Source organism: Ailuropoda melanoleuca, chromosome 9, assembly GCF_002007445.2.
Source record: "Ailuropoda melanoleuca isolate Jingjing chromosome 9, ASM200744v2, whole genome shotgun sequence".
NCBI classification, from domain to species: domain Eukaryota; kingdom Metazoa; phylum Chordata; class Mammalia; order Carnivora; family Ursidae; genus Ailuropoda; species Ailuropoda melanoleuca.
The window spans coordinates 33,079,625-33,100,541 of NC_048226.1; the positions used below are offsets into that span (position 1 = coordinate 33,079,625).

The window sequence follows — 20,917 nt, forward strand, 5'->3', positions numbered from 1 at the left end:
TGTTGTTTTAAAGCTTTGGCTCTTTTCACATTATACATCAATAATCAGACTTTATATGTTTTGCTGGTATTACCACTGTTTTTCACATCCCACATATATATATCCTTCATTTTTAGTTTATTTATTTTATTTTAGTACTTAAATGTGCATAGCAGTGTTATTCTTTTTTTTATTTGTTTATTTATTTATTTTAAGTAAGCTGTAGGCCCAATGTGGGCCTTGAACTCACGACCCCAAGATCAAGAGTCATGTGCTCTACAGACTGAACCAGCTGGGTGCCTCTCAGAGAGGCTTTTTTCCCCCCCATTATTTTAATTAACATATAATGTATTATTGGTTTCAGAGGTACAGGTCCTTGATTCATCAGTCTTATATAATACCCAGTGCTCATTACATCACATGCCCTCCTTAATGTTCATCACCCAGTTACCCCATCCCTCCACTCCCCTCCCCTCCTATCCCTCATTTTTAGAGTCATTGTTTAATTTACTAGAATTTATCTATCCTCAAACAATTCTTTCAGGAAGAATGTGTGGCTATGCCCTTACCTTGCTTATCTATGAGGGCTCTTCAGTTTTTCCTGGAATCACTTACCTGAAGCAAAGTCTGGCTTATCTGCTCCAGTTTACATGCTCGGTATTCTACTGAGAGGTGACCACAACTGCCCTTTGTCCACGTGGGAAGAAGGAGAGTGAGTGTACCTGCTCTGTATCCTGCTACCATGGATAATTCTGCCAACTATCCCAATGACTTTCTTGCTTCTTGCATTTACTTATTTGAGCTTGGAGTTGCTGTGAAATGCCCGTGTCTTCAAACCAAAACTCTTCTGCATGTCTTTTGGGCTACAATTTTCTTCAGTAGTATTTTCTGGTGAGGGAAGAAGCCAGCTCAGCACCTCTACCCATTACTTAGGTGTTTCTGAGTGTCCCAGGAGAAGAGTTTGTGTAGCTAGGACCTGCCTCGCTGTGCTCACAGCGGCAGAGTGGCCTGACTATTGAGTCAGATATGGCTCTGGCGAGCTGTGTCCAAAGCAGAGAACCTAAGAAGTCTCTTGTTTTCACAGAAGCCGTATGTGCAAGGGTGGTATAGTAGACAGAGTGATGACCTTCTCAGGGTGTCCTTGTACTCAAGCCCAGAGCTTGCAGAAGTGTTCACTTACATGGCAAAAGGGACTTTGCAGCTGTGATTAAGGATCACATGAAGTTGGGAAGAATATCCTGTACAGTAGTGACAAGGGGGGCCCAATGTAATCATGAGAGAGGGGAAAGGGTTACAGTCACAAAAGCAAATGTGGTCACAGAAGCTAAGTTTGTAGAGATGAACTTTGAAGATGGAGGAAGTGACATGAGCCAAGCAGGCAGCTGCTGTAGGCAGCTTCAAAAAAGCAAAGAAATGAATTCTCCATGAGCGCCTCCGGAAGGGACACAATTCTGTCAACACCTTGAGTTGAGCCCGTAAAACCCGTTTCGGACTTCTGACCTCCAGAACTGTAAGGTAAGATATTTGTGCTGTCTTTAGGCACTAAGTTTGCTATATTTTGTTTCTACTTTGTTACAGCAGCAATAGGAAGCTCTCAGGTGGCATCTTTCCCCAGCAATAGTGATTTGGGGGGGGGGCTCCCTATTCCCTGTGCTATCTTCAGTGTAGGTTGGTCCCAGCCAAACCAGCCAAAGCTCTTCAGAGAAACCTTTTTCTTCTCCCCTGTCCTGGAGGCAAGAGAATGGACATGCCAGTTACCTCACAAATGGGAATCCACGGAGGTTCGCACTTTCGTGGAACAAAGCTATCAGGCCATGCTGGCTTCTGTAACGGTAAAACAGCCCAGAAATATCACTGGGGCTGGTGAAAGGTAAAATCTTGTTCAGGGATGTGAGGAGGAAGAAGCAAGCAAAAGAAAGGCCCTCTGCCCCGATGAACCCTCCTGAGAGCTGAGTAGAAGGCATGGTCCTACTGGCTAGGTTCTCTGTTCTGGCTACTCCCCCAGGAACTCCTGGCTGTGAGTCCATAGCAGAAGGAAATCTCCAGATTCAGTCCTGACAGTTCTGCACCCCAATGCTTAAGTGTAGAAGCAACCTGCTCTGACAGCTGTGTAGCTCCAGGTGACCTCTGGATGCTGGGTCAGATTCAGTCCCTGGGCCCAACCTCCCAAGACCCAAACGTGCCATCCCTTCATTTCCGTCTCTGCTTCAGTGTCAGAGCTGGCTCATCCTCACCTTCACAGTAACTCTATTTCAGGGTCCCCATTCCCCATACCTAGCTTGGTTGATTCTGGAAGATGCCCACAACTTCAAATCTTAGGGAACAAGAATTAGAATAGAGCTTCCTTGGGGCACCTGGGTGGCTCAGTCGCTTAAGAGTCTGACTCTTGACTTCAGCTCAGGTCATGATCTTGGGGTCCTGGGATCCAGCCCTGTGTAGTCATGCTCACTCTCTCTCTTTCTCTCTCAAGAGTAAATCTTAACAACAAACAACAAAAAAATACAGCTTTCTTTCCTCCAAAAAATTTCTGAATTGCTTAACCTCTTCTTCCCCCCCACCCCATAAGAAAAATCTGCTTCAAGGTGATTTTTCTGTCCCGGGCTGACTGTGAAGCAAGTGGCAATTACAAAGAGAAAAGTTAAACAAATGTAAGTTTGGGTTGTGTACTCTTTGGTAAGGCACTCTTCCATGATTGGGCTTGGATCCTTGTTTTCTGACTTACCATGAATCCTTATGACTAACTCTGTCCATCATACTGTCATGTATCTTTCATGATAGAAATCAAGTGACACGGTGTCTGGCATATTGAAAATGCTTAATACAGATGAATTATTTTGAAGTAATGCTGTGGCAAAGAATGCTGATTGCCTTACGATATCCCTTCTCCCTTCTCCTTTAATAACAGAACCCTGGGAAGTATGCTTGGCTGTAAGATGATCTTTCTTAGACCCTTTGCAATTAGATGTGGCCAGTGAATAATAATGTAACTATGCTCTGAGGCATCTAAGAAGGTTCCACAAAAGGCCTGTGCCCTTTAGCCCATCTGCTCTTCCTCTTTCCTGTTTTTTGGAATGTAAATGTGATGGCCAGAGCAGAGCAGGAACTTTGCATCATTTTCTTCTGGATTATTTTTATGTGAGAAAAATTAATGTCCATATGGTTTAAGTCACTTTATTTTAGATTTCTGTATGCAGCTGAACACAATCCCAACTAAATCAAGCATATTTTTCCTTGCTTGTAGAGAACAGAAGAAAAGAAACATGGAGAGAAGATTGAGGAAATGGGGAAAAGACAAAACAAAACAAACTAGTGTTAAGATTCTAGGGGTGGTGTAGTCCCTCAAGTCTTTCAAAGAACAAAACATCCAATCTATTCTGCTATCACATGTGTTTTGGTGACACAAATGAGCTCACAGACAATTGGTAAGCAGGGAAATATCAGTGTAATAATGTTGAAGTCACTTTGGTTTGTAAACAATTTTTCCCAGCATGTGATTTCCAAGAAATCAGGAGCAAACTTCCTCCACAATTAAAGAGCATGCATTAGCAACAACGTAGGAATGCCTTAAGAAAGAAATCCTACAGAGGTACTTTCCTTTAGAGAAAGCAAGGGCTAGATTACTGGTTTCAACAACTGCTGCATATTTCCCTACATTAAGCTATTTGCTGAAGCTGTGAAGACAGATAAGGAAGTTGCAACGATATTTCCTTCTGTATTTTAAATATTTTTTAAAGACTATTTATTTATTTGAAAGAGAGCAAGTAAGCAAGCATGAGTGGTGGGCAGAGGCAGAGGGAGAGGGAGAAGCAGACCCCTGCTGAGCAGGAAGCCCAATGAGGGGCTTGATCCCAGGACCCTGAGATCATGACCTGAGCTGAAGGCAGCCGCTTAACTGACTGAGCCACCTAGGCTCTGTATTTTAAAAAAATGATGAATCCTCCTGAATCGGATTTTTAATTTTGATAAATCTGGTCTCTTGGAAGCAAATGCCCCTATGTTTCAAGGAAGGAAATGCAACTCCCCAGATTCAAAGGCTACACAGGGCAAATTGCTAGTGGAGACCAACAGAGCCACTAAAAAAAAAAAAAAAATAGGGGCACCTGGGTGGCCAAGTTGATTAGGCATCTGGCTCTCAGTTTCGGCTCAGGTCATGGTCTCAGGGTTGTGAGATTGAGCCCCACACAGGGCTCTGTCCTCAGAGCAGAATCTGCTTGAGATTCTCTCTCTCCCTCTCCCTTTGCCTCTCCCCACACTTACAGGAGCAGGCTCTCTCTCTCTCTTTCTCTTAATAGATGAATAAAATCTTCAAAAAAAATAGATGTTTATTGTTTTTGTTAGTGCTCCTGTTATAAAGTTAGACAGTGTGGTCTTCCCTAACCCTATTATCCCATATGACCTTTTTTTTAGCACATGCTTTTGTAGAATGTAAAGCCTTAAATGAATGCATATATGATTTTACTTAAAAAAAAAACTAGCTGTACTAGGAAAACAGTGAGAATAGCTCTAGAGCAAACTATAACTGATACAATATTCCTCTTTCACATCTTACCACCAATTCTTCAGTCACAGTTGGCTTTCCAACCTGCTGCCTTTTATAATTTCATCTGCTTGTAACATCTAGAAAAAAAGTCTTGGAAAATGCCAAGTCTGAAGCCTTTTACCGTTCATGCTCCTTTTCTCAGAAGGCTGCAAGGGGTTATGCTTTTCCAGAATGAGAGCATGAATGGAGGGATGTAGGAGTCAGGGGCTCAAGGCAGGAGAGCAGTGGGGTGCGGTGTAGGGCAATAGTGATGGAAGGTCCCCAGAAAACCTTCCTGGAACTGACAGAAGACAAATAGCTCAGATGGGGTTCTTGGAAATGCAAATGAAGGGATATGCTTGAGCATATGGAAAACTAACATTTAAAGGTATCTTGCAGCTCTACTGGGGACACTGGGAAGAATTAGCTATAAGGCCAGAGAAAGCCAGTCCTAACTTGATTTGAGAAACAAGAGATAGGACAGTACTTGTATTTCCCATTATATAGTGTGGACCACACATCCTACACTGGCCATGAGGACTGAAGAATAAAAAAACGGATGCCATCCTGTTGTATTTCAAGAGTTCCAGGAACAACCCTGTACTTTTATTAGGAGATTTATTTGTCCTAAACACATGGAATGCTTCATGCTTTTGTGCCTGTGGCATAGCTCAGAGGGATTCTCTACCTCCCAAAACTCTGGTCAGGAAGCGCCATCTCTGCACTTCTCCCAGAGACGTAAAATTCTGATCACCTACTCGCTCTTTCTGAGTATCCTTATCCAGACCTTTGGCTTTAAATAGCAATAGTATACCTAGCCTACTTCTCCCAATTTCCTAGGCCAGGCCCAGATCTTGCTCCTGAAAGATTCCTTGTTTATCTTATATGCCTCTTCCACAGATACTAAGTTTATTGTGATGTAGGCCTCCCTTGAAAAGGGTGGGCCTTCCTAGGGAAACAACCTCTTAAAATACACACAAGTGAATACCTACTCTTCTCAAACTATTCCAAAAAATAGAAAAGGAAAACTTCCAAATTCATTCTCTGAGGCTAGTATCACCTGGATACCAAAAACAAATAAAGATACCACAAAAAAGGGAGAACTATAGGCCAATATCTCTCATGAATAAGGATGTAAAAATTCTGAACAAAATATGAGCAAGCTGGGTCCAACAATACATTTAAAAAATCGTACACCACAATCAACTGGGATCTATACCTGTGATGCAAGGTTGTTCGATATTTGCAAATCAGTTGACATGATACATCACATCAACAAGAGAAAGAATAAAAACCATATGATCATTTCAGTAGATGCAGAAAAAGCATTCAATAAAGTACAACATCCATTCAGGATAAAAACCCTCTGCAAAGTAGGTCTAGAGGGAACACCTCAACATAATAAAGGCCTTATATGAAAAACCGACAGCCAACATCATACTCAATAGTGAAAAACTGAGAGCTGTCCCCCTAAGGTCAGGAACAAGACAAGGATGTCCACTCTCACCACTTTTTTTTTTTAATGTTCCAAATGTGATGGGTTTATTTTATTTTACTCTGATGCAAACCCAAAGATTCCACTACAACACGGAGACCAATATATTAAAAGGTCATGAAAAAGTGGTGTGGAACACACAGGACATGATATACAAACTGGAGGATCTGGTCATTTCCTTTGTAACGTGACACTACATTGTCGCTGTGGAACACATTTAAAATAACACTTCGGAACTCAGCGGAAATGTGGCACAAACATGACAACTTCCAGGCATGCCTTCAAGTCCCTCCCTTAGGATGGACTCACAATTTCTAGAGTCAGTGTGGGGTGGAATACAATTCTTTGGAAGAATAAAAAGTTTATACTTTTGAAATTTCACAGAATTTTAAGGCCAAAACATGGTGGGTTCTCTTTACCTCTAGGGACAAATCAGATGCTTTACTCAAAACCACTTTAAAGTTCTAGTTCAAATCCCAACCTAACCTTGTGACCTCCTGCTTTGAAGTTCATTCTGTCCGCTAAAGCTGATAGGGTTGGTTTGATGCCTGGTCAAAGGGTCTGAGTATAACCCAGTCCAATCAGGCTGGCATTATTTATTTCAGCAGATAGAGAAGTTCTACAATACAACTTATATTTACCTGCAATGCCAAGAGGGGTATTGTTACTGCCGGCCATCCCAGCAAGTTTTATTGATGTTTTAATCTTCTCGTTAACCTTCTGTTAGATAGACCCTCCAAATTCAGTGCCATCATTCACATGAGTGTGCAGCTGGAAGTCTGCAGCCTTGTAAACCAGGCCAAAATTATTCTGTGACAGTTTGGATGTGACTGTGTCAAAACTCATCTGATAGCCAGCAAGCCAACCTTCAAAGGCTAACACAGCCCAGCCATAGATGGTTGGTCCAGAAAGATTTATACCAACATTACTGAAGAAGACCTTCAGCATTGCCCTGGTGGGGCAGGCCCTCTGCTCAGAGATATGTGTAACACACCAACTTACTGTGACCTAGGAAAGGCCACCAAGGAAGTCTTCAATAAAGGATATGGATTTGGCACGGTCAAAATAGATTTGAGAACCACATCTTGTAGTGGTGTGGAGTTTTCCACTTCTGGTCATGCATATGCTGATACAGGAAAAGCATCAGGCAACATAGAGACCAAATATAAGGTCTGTAACTATGGATTTACATTCACCCAGAAATGGAACACAGACAATACTCTTGGAACAGAAGTCTCTTTGGAGAATAAATTGGCTGAAGGGTGAAACTGACTCTTCTCAAATACCATATTTGTACCGAACACAGGAAAGAGGAGTGCAAAATTGAAGGCCTCTTATAAACAGGATTGTTTCAGTCTTGGCACTATCACCACTTTTATTCAAAATAGTACTGGAGGTCCTAGCCATAGCTATTACAACACATAAAGAAATAAAAGGCTTTCAAATTGATAAGGAAGAAGTAAAATTCTCACTATTGCAGATGACATGATACTGTGTATATAAAGCCCAAAATCTCCACCAAAAAGCTACTAGAATTGATAAATTAATTCAGTAAAGTCTCAGTTATTGTACAGAAATCTGTTCCATTCCTGTGCTCTAATAATAAAGCAGCAGAAAGTGAAAGTAAGAAAACAATCCCATTTACAATTACACCAAATACAATAAAATATCGAAGAATAAACTTAACCAAAGAGGTAAAACACCTGTATTCTGAAAACTATAAAACACATCTTGAAAGAAATTCAAGACAATGCAAAGAAATGGAAAGACATTCCATGCTCATGGATTGGAAGAACAAATATTGTTAAAATAGCTATACTACCCAAAGCAATATACACATTTAATGCAATCGCTATCAAAATACCACCAGCATTTTTCACAGAACTAGAAAAATCCTAAAATTTATATGGAACCACAAAAGACCCCAAATAGCCAAAACAATCTTAGAGGAAAAAAACAAACAAACAAACACAGAGCTGGAGGCATTACAGTTCCAGTCTCCAAGTTATAATACAAAGTGGTAGTAATTAAAACAATATGACACTGGCATAAAAATAGACATATAGACCAATAGAAGAGAATAGGAAACCCAGAAATAAACCCACGATTATATGGTCAATGAATTTCCACAAAGGAGGAATGAGTAAACAATGGGAAAAAAGTCTCTTCAACATATGGTGTTAGGAAAACTGGACAGCTATATGCAAAAGAATGAAACAGGACCACTTTCTTTCACTATACACAAAAATAAACTTAAAATGGATTAAAAATTTAAATGTGAGACCTGAAAGTATGGTTCCTAGAAGAAATCCTAGAAGATAGCACAGGAAGTAATGGCTCTGACATCGGCCATAGCAACATTTTTCTAAATATATCTCCTGTGGCAAGGGAAATGAAAGCAAAAATAAACTATTTGGGACCACAACAAAATAAAAAGTTTCTGCACAGTGAAAGAAACAATCAACAAAACTGAAAGGCAACCTACTGAATGGAAGATGGTATTTGCAAATGACTTATCCAATAAAGGGTTAGTATCCAAAATACATAAAGAACTTATACAACTCAAATCCAAAAAACAAACAGTCCAATTTTAAAATGGGCAGAAGACATGAACAAACATTTCTCCAAAGAAGACTTTTAGATGGCCAACAGACACATGAAAGATGTTCAACATCACTCATCATCAGGGAAATGCAAATCAAAACCACAATGAGATATCACTTCACACCTATCAGAATGGCTAAAATCAAAAACTCAAGAAACAAGTGTTGGTAAGGATGTGAAGAAAAAGGAACTCTCATGCACTGTTGGTGGGAATGGAAACTGGTGCAGCCACTCTGGAAAACATTATGGAGTTTCCTCAAAAAATTAAAAATAGAACTACCCTATGATCCAGTAATTGCACTACTGGGTATTTACCCAAAAATACAAAAACATGAACTCAAAGGGATACATGTACCCCTATGTTTATTGCAGCATTATTTACAATAGCCAAACTTTGGAAGTAGCCCAAGTGTCCATCAATTGATGAATGAATGAAGATGTGGCAAATATATATATATATATGGGTGTGTGTGTGTGTATAGAATGGAATTTTACAAATATTTATAAATATTATAAAAAATAAAATCTTGACATTTGCAATAACATGGATAGAGCTAGAGAGTATAATGCTAAGTAAAATAAGTCAGACTGGAAAAGACAAATACCATATGATTTCACTCATATGTAGAATTTAAGAAACAAAACAAAAGAACAAAGGAAAAAAAAGAGAGAAAGAGAAACCAAGAAACAGACTCTCAACTATAGAGAACAAACTGATGGTTACCAGAGGGGAGGTGGGTGGGGGGATAGGTGAAATAATTGATTGGGATTAAAGGGTACACTTATCATGAGGAAAAAATAATTAAATAACTAAAATATGCAGTAGGTGACATATCCTCTTTCTGGCCTTTGTTGCTTTTATTTATTTATTTTATTTTTGAGAGAGAGTGTGAGAACACACAAGCACACTCAAGGGTTGGGGGAGGAACAGAGGGGGAAGGAGAGAGAGAATCTTAAGTAGACTCCATGCTCAGTGCAGACTTGGTCTTGGGGCTGGATCCCATGACTTCGAGATCATGACCTGAGCGGAAGACCCTCAAACAACTGAGCCACCCAGGTGCCCCAAGTTGTCTTCAATTGCATGGGAAATCTATAGCTTCTCTTGTGGTTTTTAGCTACTTCACTGTGTAACCATTTTGAAGGCATTTACAGCGACAAAAAGGAATCCAGACTTATGTTAAAAATTTAACAGGTGGAGTGGTAAGAATGCAAATAATGCAAACAGGTGACAAAGTACCTGTTGGGCATGGCTACATGAGGAGGCGAGAAAAAATGTCTCAACTTACTCTTTGGCCTGGCAGCTGAAATATTCTATTGACAGTGATTATTACAGAACTCTTAAGTTTTGAGTTGTTAAAATGTGAAAACCAATGTGGATCCTAGGACCAGAAAAATACAGTAATTTTAGAATTATAGAAAAATTTCAGTTCCTCAGGCATTGTGCCAGGCATCAAAGACCATTTCAAGCATTGCCCCAGCCCTCAGGAAGTTTCTATAAGATGAAGTAATGATTACACAGAGGAAACAACCAGGAAGAAAAGCAAAGACAAGACCAGTTCTGATTACATGAGAAATTACATGGTAAGGACTCTGGCAAGAGCTGAAGGATGAGAGTGCCATCCAAAGGTCAAATTAATACAATTGCCTCATTATCCACACACAAGAGACTAAATGTTTGAAACTATAGTAATTTTCCTTATGAATACAGTTCAGAAATTATGCATTTTCCTGGTCATGTAAATGCAACTAATATGGTTGATTCTGAACATCTGGAACACTTTTGGCCGCGTGGAACCTGGAACAAAGCATGTGGCATCCTTTTTAAGGGTGTGTGCTTTCACAATTTAGGGAGGAATCCCTGATAGAATTCCACAGTTAAAAGCAAATACAATGTTTAATATGCTGTCCTGTGTGGTAGAGGAACACCCAGCTAATAAATGATGGGGCCCAGGGTAACCCAAATGTCAATGTGGAACATCTTCTGTGGAATGTGGATGCATTTAGAGACTTCAATGATTTTGCTTTCTTAATAGAACCCAAATGCTCTTAACTATTCCAGATAGTATTAAAAATTAACTCAAATATAGGTGGACTCAAAATATTATAGTGTTCCTTTAATGATTGTTGTGGTCACTGATGTAGAAAAAGAGCTAGGTCCTCCCTTTTATCAACATGGCTATTTCAAATGGGCTATTGTAAATTCTTGTGTATTACTGATCATTTCTTTATATTTTCTGTGTAAGAATTATGTATGAAGTGCATTAAAATATATTTAAATTTTGCTCCTTATAAGAATTATTCATTATGGTCAGTGAAAGAATATAGAAAATAGAACCTTGAAATAAAGCAAATGACCCAATTGACAATTGAAATGCTTTCTTTTCTAAGTCATATTTCACTCAGTTTGGCTTGCAAATTTTTCAGCAGCCCCCTAAAATATTTCTATTTTGTGGAGGGGAGGACTTTCTAAATGCAGTAAAATTTAAGTTTTTTAGGGAAGCAGAATTCAACACACATCTTTGAAAGGAGAGTCACATACCATACTTTAAGTTAATTTAACTATATTTACAAGTTATGTTTAACTTATTGGTATGTCATCCAACCATATTTTTATTACCTGTGAAAGGTGTGGCTCATGACCATGATAGAATTTTTAGTACTAATGACCACTTCACTATGGTGAAATAATCTATGATGAAGAAATTTTAAAACAGTTAGTAAAAGAGTACAAGAACACTAATTCAAAGGGATACATGCACCCCTATGTTTATAGTAGCATTATATACAATAGCTAAGATATGGAAGAAGCCCAAGTGTCTCTCGACTGATGAATGGATAAAGAAGATTTGGTGTATACATATAATAGAATATTATTCAGCCATAAAAAAGAATGAAATCTTGCCACTGGCAATGACATGAATGGAGCTAGAGTATAATGCTTAGTGAAATAAGTCGGTCAGAGAAAGATAAATAACATGCTTTAAAACATATGTGGAATTTAAGAAACAAAAGAAAGCAAATAAACAAAGGAGAGAGAGCGAGACAAATCAAGAAACAGACTTAATTATACAGAACAAACTGATGGTTGGGGGGATGGTTGAAATAGGAGATGGGTTGAAGAAGTGCCCTTATCGAGATGAAAACAGCGTGATGTATGGAAGCGTCGAATCACTATATTGTTCACCTAAGGCTAATATAACACTGTATGGTAACTACCTGGAATTAAAATTAAAGCTTAAAAAAAAAGTAGCTTTGTAAAAATTGTGAATACCTGGGAAAATGCTAATTTAACAACAGAAACTATTCATATTTACACATGAATGTTCTATCATAAAATAACCAGTTATACTAAATCCAAACTTAAGAAGTAATATTTATTAAGAAATAATGACTCATTTTTCACAAGTGTCTTTACATTTATTCCTGTGTTCTTTTTCTCTTTTAAGATTTTAATTATTTATTTGACAGAGAGAGAGACAACCAGTGAGAGAGGGAACACAAGCAGGGGAGTGGGAGAGGAAGAAGCAGGCTCATAGCAGAGGAGCCCGATATGGGGCTCCATCCCAGGACTCCAGGATCACGCCCTGAGCCGAAGGCAGGCGCTTAATGACTGAGCCACCCAGGCGCCCCTTCCATGTTCTTTTTCAATAGGGAGCACTCCTTGTGCATTTAAAAAGTGACTGATTCGACAATATATAGTTTATATATTTGTTTTTCAGGAAGATATTCTTTTAAGTGAGATTCTCTAGAATGTACATAAACAAATTTATTCCAGGAAAGTCAGCTGAGGAGTGTTTTAAGTGGTGGTTTCACTGTTCAATGAAACATTGTTCATAATCTTGTTGATGTAAAACCCTGAGGAAGGAAATGCGTTCCGGAATGGAAGCAAACATTATAAAGAGTTTAGGGCAGTCTGGTTTGTCATGTGGCTGGGATTTCAAAAAGGAAGAGGAAGTTGCATAATTCAGTTGAGCAAGTGACCCATAAGTGATCGACTATTTTTGTTCTTTACGGTAAAATTTCATCTTTAGGAATAGCAACAATGCTAATCATGGTAGTACTATTCATTTTTAGTGTTTCAAGGACCTTAAAAAGACAAAGTTCTCAGTTCTGAAAATTGAATAAAAATGTAATCATTCTTATATTTACTCCTACCCATAAGCAACATTACAAACCAAGAAGAGATCCAAGAGACACTGTTTTAAAATAAGAATATTGTACTTTAGGCATAGCATTGAATAGAAAGAGATTTTAGTATTCAGTAATATCTTCGGTTAGGCATACAGACCCTAGCTTGGAAAACTGTTAGAGTATATTCACATTTGTGGATCGGTTTTTGTACCAGACCAAAGTCCAAAGGAAATAACTGCATTAGCATTTATAGCTAACCTGTGATCACGGTTTGGGTCTAAACTAATAAATAATATATTAATCTTATTATGTTTACATAAATATTAGTCAAAGATGAGTCATGTAAAGTGATATGATTACATTTCTTTTCTTGGTCAATTTGCCTCATTTCCCCCCCACCTGTTTTGTACTCTAATGTCCTATTAATTCATCTGCCCTCTCCGAGAAATGGGAATCTCCTGCTATGTTCAAATATGTTACTTTTCTTGGGGACATTCCCCCTAGAGCCCTCTATCATCCAGTTTCAAATGGGTTTGCTCCTTTCTGGGCCTCTTGCATAGCTGTCATTCAAGGATCTCCCTTCAACACCATCCTTCAACAATGTTCACCTTGCTGAGGCTGAAGCCTCTATGTTGTGGGAACCTCCTCATCCCCCTTTCCTTTTCCTTCTTATATTCTTATTTTTGTGCAGCAAATGCACATTTACGTTGTCATTTACTTTCTGACAAAAAGAGCATGAGAAATAAACTTTATGATTCTTTGTAGTATTTATAAAAATGTCTTCATGTATCACACTCGAATGATCTCAACTGCCTCAGCGTAGACCTCTAGGTTAGAAATCACTTTCCCTTATAATTTTGAAGGCATTGCTCCATTGTCTACTGGTTTCAGGCATTTCTGTTGAGAAGTCCAATCCATTCTGTTTCTCAGTCATGAGCACAGGACCTGTTTCTTCTACCCGAGAACCTGTGCATGAACTCAGTCTCCAATGCCCTCTCCTCCTTAAAGGTAGGAAACCGAGGCTGAAAGTACCAACTCTCTAATCAAATGTGGTTTTGGTTTTTTTTTTTTTTTTTTTTTTAAGATTTTTATTCATTTGACAGAGAAGGCTTGGGAGAGAGGGCTCAAACAGGGAGAGTAGCAGGCTCCTGGCTAAGCACAGTGCTTGATGCGGGACTCAATCCCGGGATCCTGTGATCATGACCTGAACTGAAGCCAGACACTTAACGCCTGAGCCATCCAGATGCTCCACCTCGAATCCAATGCTTGGTCTTCCGGACAACCAGCCTTGGTCATGAAGCTATCTAGGGCTTCTTCCCTCTTAGCCGCTTCATTAGCATAACAAGGACACACCTATCACTCCTGAAACTCAAAGGGTTTCCGAAGCTCTGATCCAGGACCTAGGGACAAAGACTAAAAGTATATACACACACCACATACTGTTCTCTGGCTTTTGACAAAAGTAATGTCATTGTCTACCATTATGATATCAGACAAAATAGCTTCACCACCCTGTGTTTCACCTACTTACCCTTCTCCTTACTCCCCACGCTCTGGCAACTATTTTTTACTGCCTCTATAATTTTACTTTTTACTTTTTCCATAATGTCATATAGTTAGCATCATGTAGCCTTTTTAGACTGTGTGCTTTCACATAGCAATATGTAGTTAAGGTTCCTCCATGTCCTTGCATGACTTGATAGCTCATTTCTTTTTCTTGCTGAATAATAATCCATAGCATGGAGGTACCATAGTTTATCCATTCACCCGTGGAATTTGCTTCTAGTTTGGGGCAATTATGAATAAAGCAGCTATAAATATTCATGTGCAGAGTTTTTTTTGTTTGTTTGCTTGTTTTTAAAGATTTATCTATTTACTTGAGAGAGAGCACAGGCAGGAGAGGCAGAGAGAGAGGGAGAGAGAATTCCAAGCAAACTCCGCATGAAGTATGGAGCCTGCCTTGGGGCTCCATTTCAAAACCCTGAGGTCACAACCTGAGCCCAAACCAAGTGCCAGAAGCTTAGCCAGCTGTGCCACCCAGGAGTCGCCATGTGCAGAGTTCTGTGTGAACATAAGTTTTCCATTCGAGTAAATATTCATGAGCATGATAACTGGTTCGTATGGCAAGACTATGTTGATTTGTGTAACAACTTCCAAATTACCTTCCAAAGTGGCTGTACCATTTACATTCCCACTGGCAATGAATAAGCATTCTGGTTGCTCCATATCCTCACTGGCATCTGGTGTTGTCAGTATTTTGGATTTTAGCCTTGCTCATAGGTGTGCCCTGGTATCTCCTTGTTGCTTTAATTTGCATTTCTCTAATGTCGTATGCTGTTGAGTCTCCTTTCATACACTTACTTGTCATTTGTATATCTTATTTGGTGAGGTGTCTGTTCAGATCTTTTGCCTAGTTTTAAAATGGGTTGTTTTCTTGTTGTTGAGGTTTCAGTGTTCTTTGAATATTTTGAATACAAGCCTTTTATCATATATGTATTTGCAAATATTTTCTCCTAGTTTGTGGCTTGTCTTTTCCTTTTCTAAACAGTGTCTTTCACAGAGCCAAAGTTTTAAATTTTACTGAAGTTTAACTTGTAAATTTTTTCTTTCATGGATTGTGTTTTTGTTATATCTAAAAACTTATGACCAAACCCAAGGTCACCTAGATTTTCTCCAACGTTATCTCTCAGAAGTTTAGTTTTGTGTTTTAAATTTAGGTCAATGATCCATTTCACTTTTTTAAGATTGTATTTATTTAGTTCAGAGAGAAAGAGCGAACACAAGCAGAGAGGAGGAGCAGAGTATGAGGAAGAAGCAGACTTCCCGCTGAGCAGAGCAGGGAGCCCGATGTGGGGCTCAATGCGTGGACCCTGGGATCACGACCTGAGCTGAAGGCAGATGCTTAATTGACTGAGCCACCCAGGCGCACCCAACGATACATTTCAAATTAAGTTTTGCAAAAGGTATAAAGTCTATGGTTAGATTTTTTTTTTTTTGCACGTGAATGTTCAGTTGTTCTAGCACCATTTGTTGAAAAGACTATCCAATTAGCACATTTCTCAAAGATCCATTGAATGTATTCATGTGAGTCTATTTCTGGGCTCTGTATTCTGTGCCACTGAACTATTTTTCTAGTCTTTTGCAATGCCACACTCTTTTGAATACTGTAGCTTTATAGTAAGTTTTAATATTGGGCACTGTCCTGCCTGTGACTTTGTTCCTCTTCTTCAGTATTGGTTGGCTCTCCTGGGACTTTTGTCTTTCCATGAAGACTTTAGGATTAGCTTGTTGATGTCCAAAAAATAACTTGCTGAGATTTTAATTGAGATTACATCAAATCTATCAAGTTGGGAAGAACTGACATCTTTTTTTTTTAAATTTTGTTTATTTATTTGAGAGAAAGAGAGTAGGAGAGGGTGGAGAATCAGAGGGAGAAGCAGACTCCCCGCTGAGCAGGGAGACCAGTGCGGGACTCCATCCCGGGACACCAGGATCATGACCTGAGCCAAAGGCAGTCGCTTAACTAACCGAGTCACCCAGGCGCCCAGAACTGACATCTTGACAATATTCAATCTTCCTACTTATGAACATGGAATATCTTTCCACTTATGTGGATCTTCTTTGATTTCTTTCATCCAAATTTTATAGTTTTCCTCATATAGATTTTGTACACATTGTGTTAGATTTATACCTAAGTATTTCATTTTTTTGGTGCTAATATGAGTGGTATTGTGTCTTTAATTTCAAATTCCATTTGTTCATTCCTGGAAAATATAAGCAAGTAGCTTTTGTATATGTTAACCTTGTATCTTACAACTTTGCTATAATTGCTTATCAGTTTTAGGGTTTTTTTTTTTTTTGGTTAATTTTTTGGGGATTTTCTACATAACCATGTCACACATTTATTATTAAAAACAGGTATATTTCTTCCTTACCAATCCACTGTCTAATTATTTTTAAATGTCTAGTTTATCAGCTAGACCATAAACTCTCTGAGGGAGAGTTATTATCTTGTTTACTTGTCATCTCTTTTATGTTCAGATTTTTATTAGTTTTACCACATTAAATTGTTGTGGCACTAAATAACTTAGCTAGAAATTAAATGCTTCTAAGTTAATGCTATTTTGTCAAGTACTCTATGTTGGTATTTGGTAACTATGGTACCTATAGTAACTTGGTAAACTTGGCTAATTTAGTGCCTCAATTTCTCTGTGTGCTAACAGGGGTGTTGTATCTATGCTATAGATTGGTGTAAGGACTAAAGACTATATACATCAAGTTTTTAGGACAGTACCTTGAACATAGCCCTCAAGAAATACCGTTTTTTAGTGTTTGCATTAGGATATGGGTTATTACTTTTGTACAATACCACACATAACCTTGAACAGCCAACGAACTTTCGCTCAGATGGACAAAGAGTAATAAAAGCCAAAGAAAAAAATTGTAACAGACAAGGAAGGAGTTGAGAAGGATTAGTGGAAGCAATGTTTCTGAGCCTGTGAGTGGAGCGGTAAAGTGTGAGGGTCGAGAGGAGTAGGAGTAAAGCGGTGGGAGTTCAAGGCTGGCAAGGAAATCTCCAAAGGATAGGTTCTCAGGACTCTCTTTGTATTGGAGGTGATGGGAACCAAAGGACCTTAAACACAGACGAACACAGTAGAGGGCAAGTGGCACGGACCCTTCCGGACTACCCCTGGGGAGGGTGGAGAAGGTGGGGAGCTTAACCACTGGCAGCGGGTGGGCGGCATTACCTTCCCCAACCCTAGCACTAGCAGGAGCGGCCCACGCCTCTCCCCCGTAACCCCGCCCCCACCCCCGCTGCCCTGTTACCATAGGGACTGGGTCACCTGACCGGGAGCCGCGCGCCTGCGCGGGCGGAAGGCGGGGGTGGCACCGTGACGCGCCTCGCGGGCGGTCCTTGGGCGAGCGCGGCTCTTCTCTCTTCGGGTTTCGGAAGTCCGTGCCAGTTACCGGAGGCTGCGGCAACGGCGGTGAGCGGGTCCTTGTGGCCTAGGTGAGCAGCGGTCTGGGAAGAGAGGGGCGCTCAGGCCGTGTCCCGGGTGCGGGGACTAGGGGCGGAGGCGAGGGAGCCACGGGTCACCTAGCGGAGAGCGTCTTGGGCTCAGCGGTTTTCGGGTAGCGGTGGCGACGCCCTCTCCTCAGGGGTCTCCGCGCCCCTCCTGGCTCCCCGCGGGGTCCAGGGCGAAAGTTTGCCCCAGCAGCGCGCTCTGCCTGCGACCCTGTGGGTTTCATGGTCCCGCCCGGGACGGGGCCGAGGGGCGAGGGGGTGGGGGGACAGCGGGAGGTCGGCGGGGTTAGGGACAGCCCTGAGGCCCGGTCCGCGGCGACGCCGTCAGCTGCCGCCTCAGCTCGGACTCGTCGTTCTGGTCCGTCTCGGCCGTTTTTGTTCCTCTTGGCTGAGATCCCTCGGGACCGGCGGAGGACGAGCGGCTGGCTGTGGCTCCTCACGGTGCTCTGCGTTTCTTGGACTGTACCCAGTCACCTTCCTGGGTGGCTTAATCGGACCGCCCTGGATTTGGAAGGAGGAAGAAGGTGTCTGTCTTTTGAGTGGGCCGAGCCTTGACTTTCTGGAAGGGGGTGGGGAGGGCTTGTTCGCTGCGCGCCTATTCCTGGAGAAGTTGGAGGAAAGGGAGCAACGTTCCAGAAGGGTGTGTGCAGAAGGAAAATCCCTTGAGATGTAATGACTCAGAGTTTTCATTTCAGGATTTCCTTGTAATAATGGGAAAGTGAAGGCATATTGATGTGGAAAGTTTTCCTTTTCACTGAAGTGGAATTATTTAATCATGGAGTCTTCCAATGTGCCCGTTTTTGAAAGGAATTTCTAGGTTATCTAGTCTGTATATATTACCTGCATACACATTTACTGTGATTTTTTTTTTATGTAGTACATTACTTCAGAAGTACATTTGGCTTACCAAACTCTTAACATCTGCGTATTTGAAAGAAAAAAAAACAATTGATTAAAAAAGAAAATTACATTGAAAACAGCTGCAGGCCGTTAGCTTTATCTTCGATGTATATGTAAGTTATTGAAATTCAGATTTTCCAATCTTTACCTTTTCTATTTGAGGTTGAGGGCAAACGGTTAAAAAAAAAAAGTTTTTCATGTTTTCTGTTACCAATTTAGTACTATAAATTTTTGTCCTTTAAATGGTACGGAAATAGTATAGATCAAGTGGTTTGTGCCACAGAATGAAAATAAGGAAGTGGAATGTCTTTTAAAATGTTCAGGAAATAGTCCATTATAATACAAATTTAACTTCGACAACATTAATTTTTAGTTATTTTGAGCATTATAAGGATACAAAAATCTTTACCAGAAGAGGAATTTATAAATTGCCGGCAGTTGAATGTACTCATCAGTAAATCCATTCCTTAAATTAAACATGACTCAACTATTTTTTTTTTCTTGTTTTTGCCAGATTTAGGTACTTTTTAAGGTAGTAAATGCCACGATTTTCTAAAAAAAAAAAAAATTCCTCTGAACAACTTTAAAATATGTCCTGTATATGGGGCGCCTGGGTGGCACAGCGGTTAAGCGCCTGCCTTTGGCTCAGGGCGTGATCCCGGCATTATGGGATCGAGCCCCACATCAGGCTCCTCCGATATGAGCCTGCTTCTTCCTCTCCCACTCCCCCTGCTTGTGTTCCCTCTCTCACTGGCTGTCTCTATCTCTGTCGAATAAATAAATAAAATCTTTAAAAAAAAATATGTCCTGTATATAGTAATAGTTATATTAGCATTTATTAATTTCTTTCCAAGTGCTGCCAACATTATTTGTATATTTATTTAATTTTTGAGGAGGTAGTAGTAACCTTTTGAGCAGTAACATGGCTCGAAATGTAAGCAATAGAAAAGGTGTGCAGTGTAGTCTCCTTCCTTCTAAAGGTCCTCCAGCCAACCACATTTCCTTCCTATAGGAGCCAGTGTTTTTATGATTCTTAGGTATCCATCCAGGGTTATTTGATACCTATACAAACAAACATATATTCTCCCCCTTCCTCTTTCCTTTTTTATTGTGGTAAAATACACATAACAAAATTTACCATCTCAACCATTTTTAAGGATGCAGTTCATATACATTGACAGTGTTGTACACCATTACCACCATCCATCCTTAACAAACTCTTCATCTAGTAAAATGGGAACTCTATACCCATTAGACAGTAACTCCCCATTTTCTCCTTCCCCCAGCCCTTGGTAACCACCATTATACCTTATGATTTTGACGAAGTACCTCATATAAGTGGGATCACGCAGTATTTGTCTTTTTGTGATTGGTGTATTTCACCTAACGTAATGTCTTCAAGATTCATCCAGCATGATGCAGAAGTACCTTCCATTTTAAAGCTGAATAGTGTTCCATTGTATGTGTATACCACATGGTCTTGTCCATTTATTTATAGATGGACAGTTGAATTACTTCCATATTTGAGCTTTTGTGGATATTGCTGCTGTGAACATGGGTGTACAAATATCTCTTTAGACACAGATTTTAATTCTTTTGGATGTATACCCAGAGGGGGAATGATGGATCATATCGTAATTAATTTTTTTTTTTTTTTTTGTGGAACCACCATACTGTTTTCTATAGTGGCTGTACCATTTTATATTCCCATCAACAGTGCATAAGGGTTCCAATTTTTCCATATCCCCGTTAATTGATACTTAAAAAAAAATTCCAATATAGTCAACATACAGTGTTTTATTAGTTTTGGTTGTACAATATAGTGATTCAGCAATACCATATATCACCCATTGTTCATTAGGACAGATACATTCTTTAATCCCCATCACCAATTTCACCGATCCCCCCAGCTACTTCCCTTCTGGTAACCATAAGTTTGTTCTCTATAGTTAAGAGTCTGTTTTTTGGTTTGCCTCTTTTTTTCTTCCCTTTGCTCATTTGTTTTTTAAATTCCACATTCCACATATGAATGAAATCGTATGGTATTTGCCTTTCTCTGACTGACTTTGCTAACTTTATCCATGTTGTTGCAAATGGCAAGATGTCATTCTTTTTTATGGCTGAATAATATTTGTGTGTGTGTGTATGTGTATACATCCCACATCTTCATCTATTGATGGACACTTGGGCTGCCTCCATAGTTTGGCCATTGTAAATAATGCTGCAGTAAACACAGGGGTTCATGTATCTCTTAGAATTCATG

The 20,917-nt window shown here is 39.8% G+C and overlaps 1 protein-coding gene, 1 long non-coding RNA gene and 1 pseudogene across 4 annotated transcripts in view; 2 read left to right on the forward strand and 1 right to left on the reverse strand.

Annotated features, from left to right (window-relative positions):
- The first annotated feature begins 352 nt into the window (after positions 1–352).
- LOC117803745 lies at positions 353–3,687 on the forward strand. Its single transcript, XR_004627787.1, has 3 exons — positions 353–1,494; positions 2,546–2,627; positions 3,221–3,687. It is a non-coding gene; the product is annotated as an uncharacterized LOC117803745 (long non-coding RNA).
- A 2,276-nt stretch (positions 3,688–5,963) lies between these two features.
- On the reverse strand, positions 5,964–6,941 carry LOC105237237 (annotated as a pseudogene).
- A 10,649-nt stretch (positions 6,942–17,590) lies between these two features.
- The window catches only part of SDCBP (syndecan binding protein), a 36,706-nt gene continuing 33,379 nt past the window's right edge, over positions 17,591–20,917 (forward strand). For 2 of the 3 annotated variants that reach the window (XM_002918335.4, XM_019798683.2), the window contains exon 1: positions 17,591–17,739. The gene's annotated coding sequence lies outside the window, so the exon portion shown is untranslated. Of the gene's footprint in view, positions 17,740–18,631; positions 18,768–20,917 lie in introns of all 3 variants that reach the window. The other variant, XM_019798682.2, reaches the window with a different exon arrangement.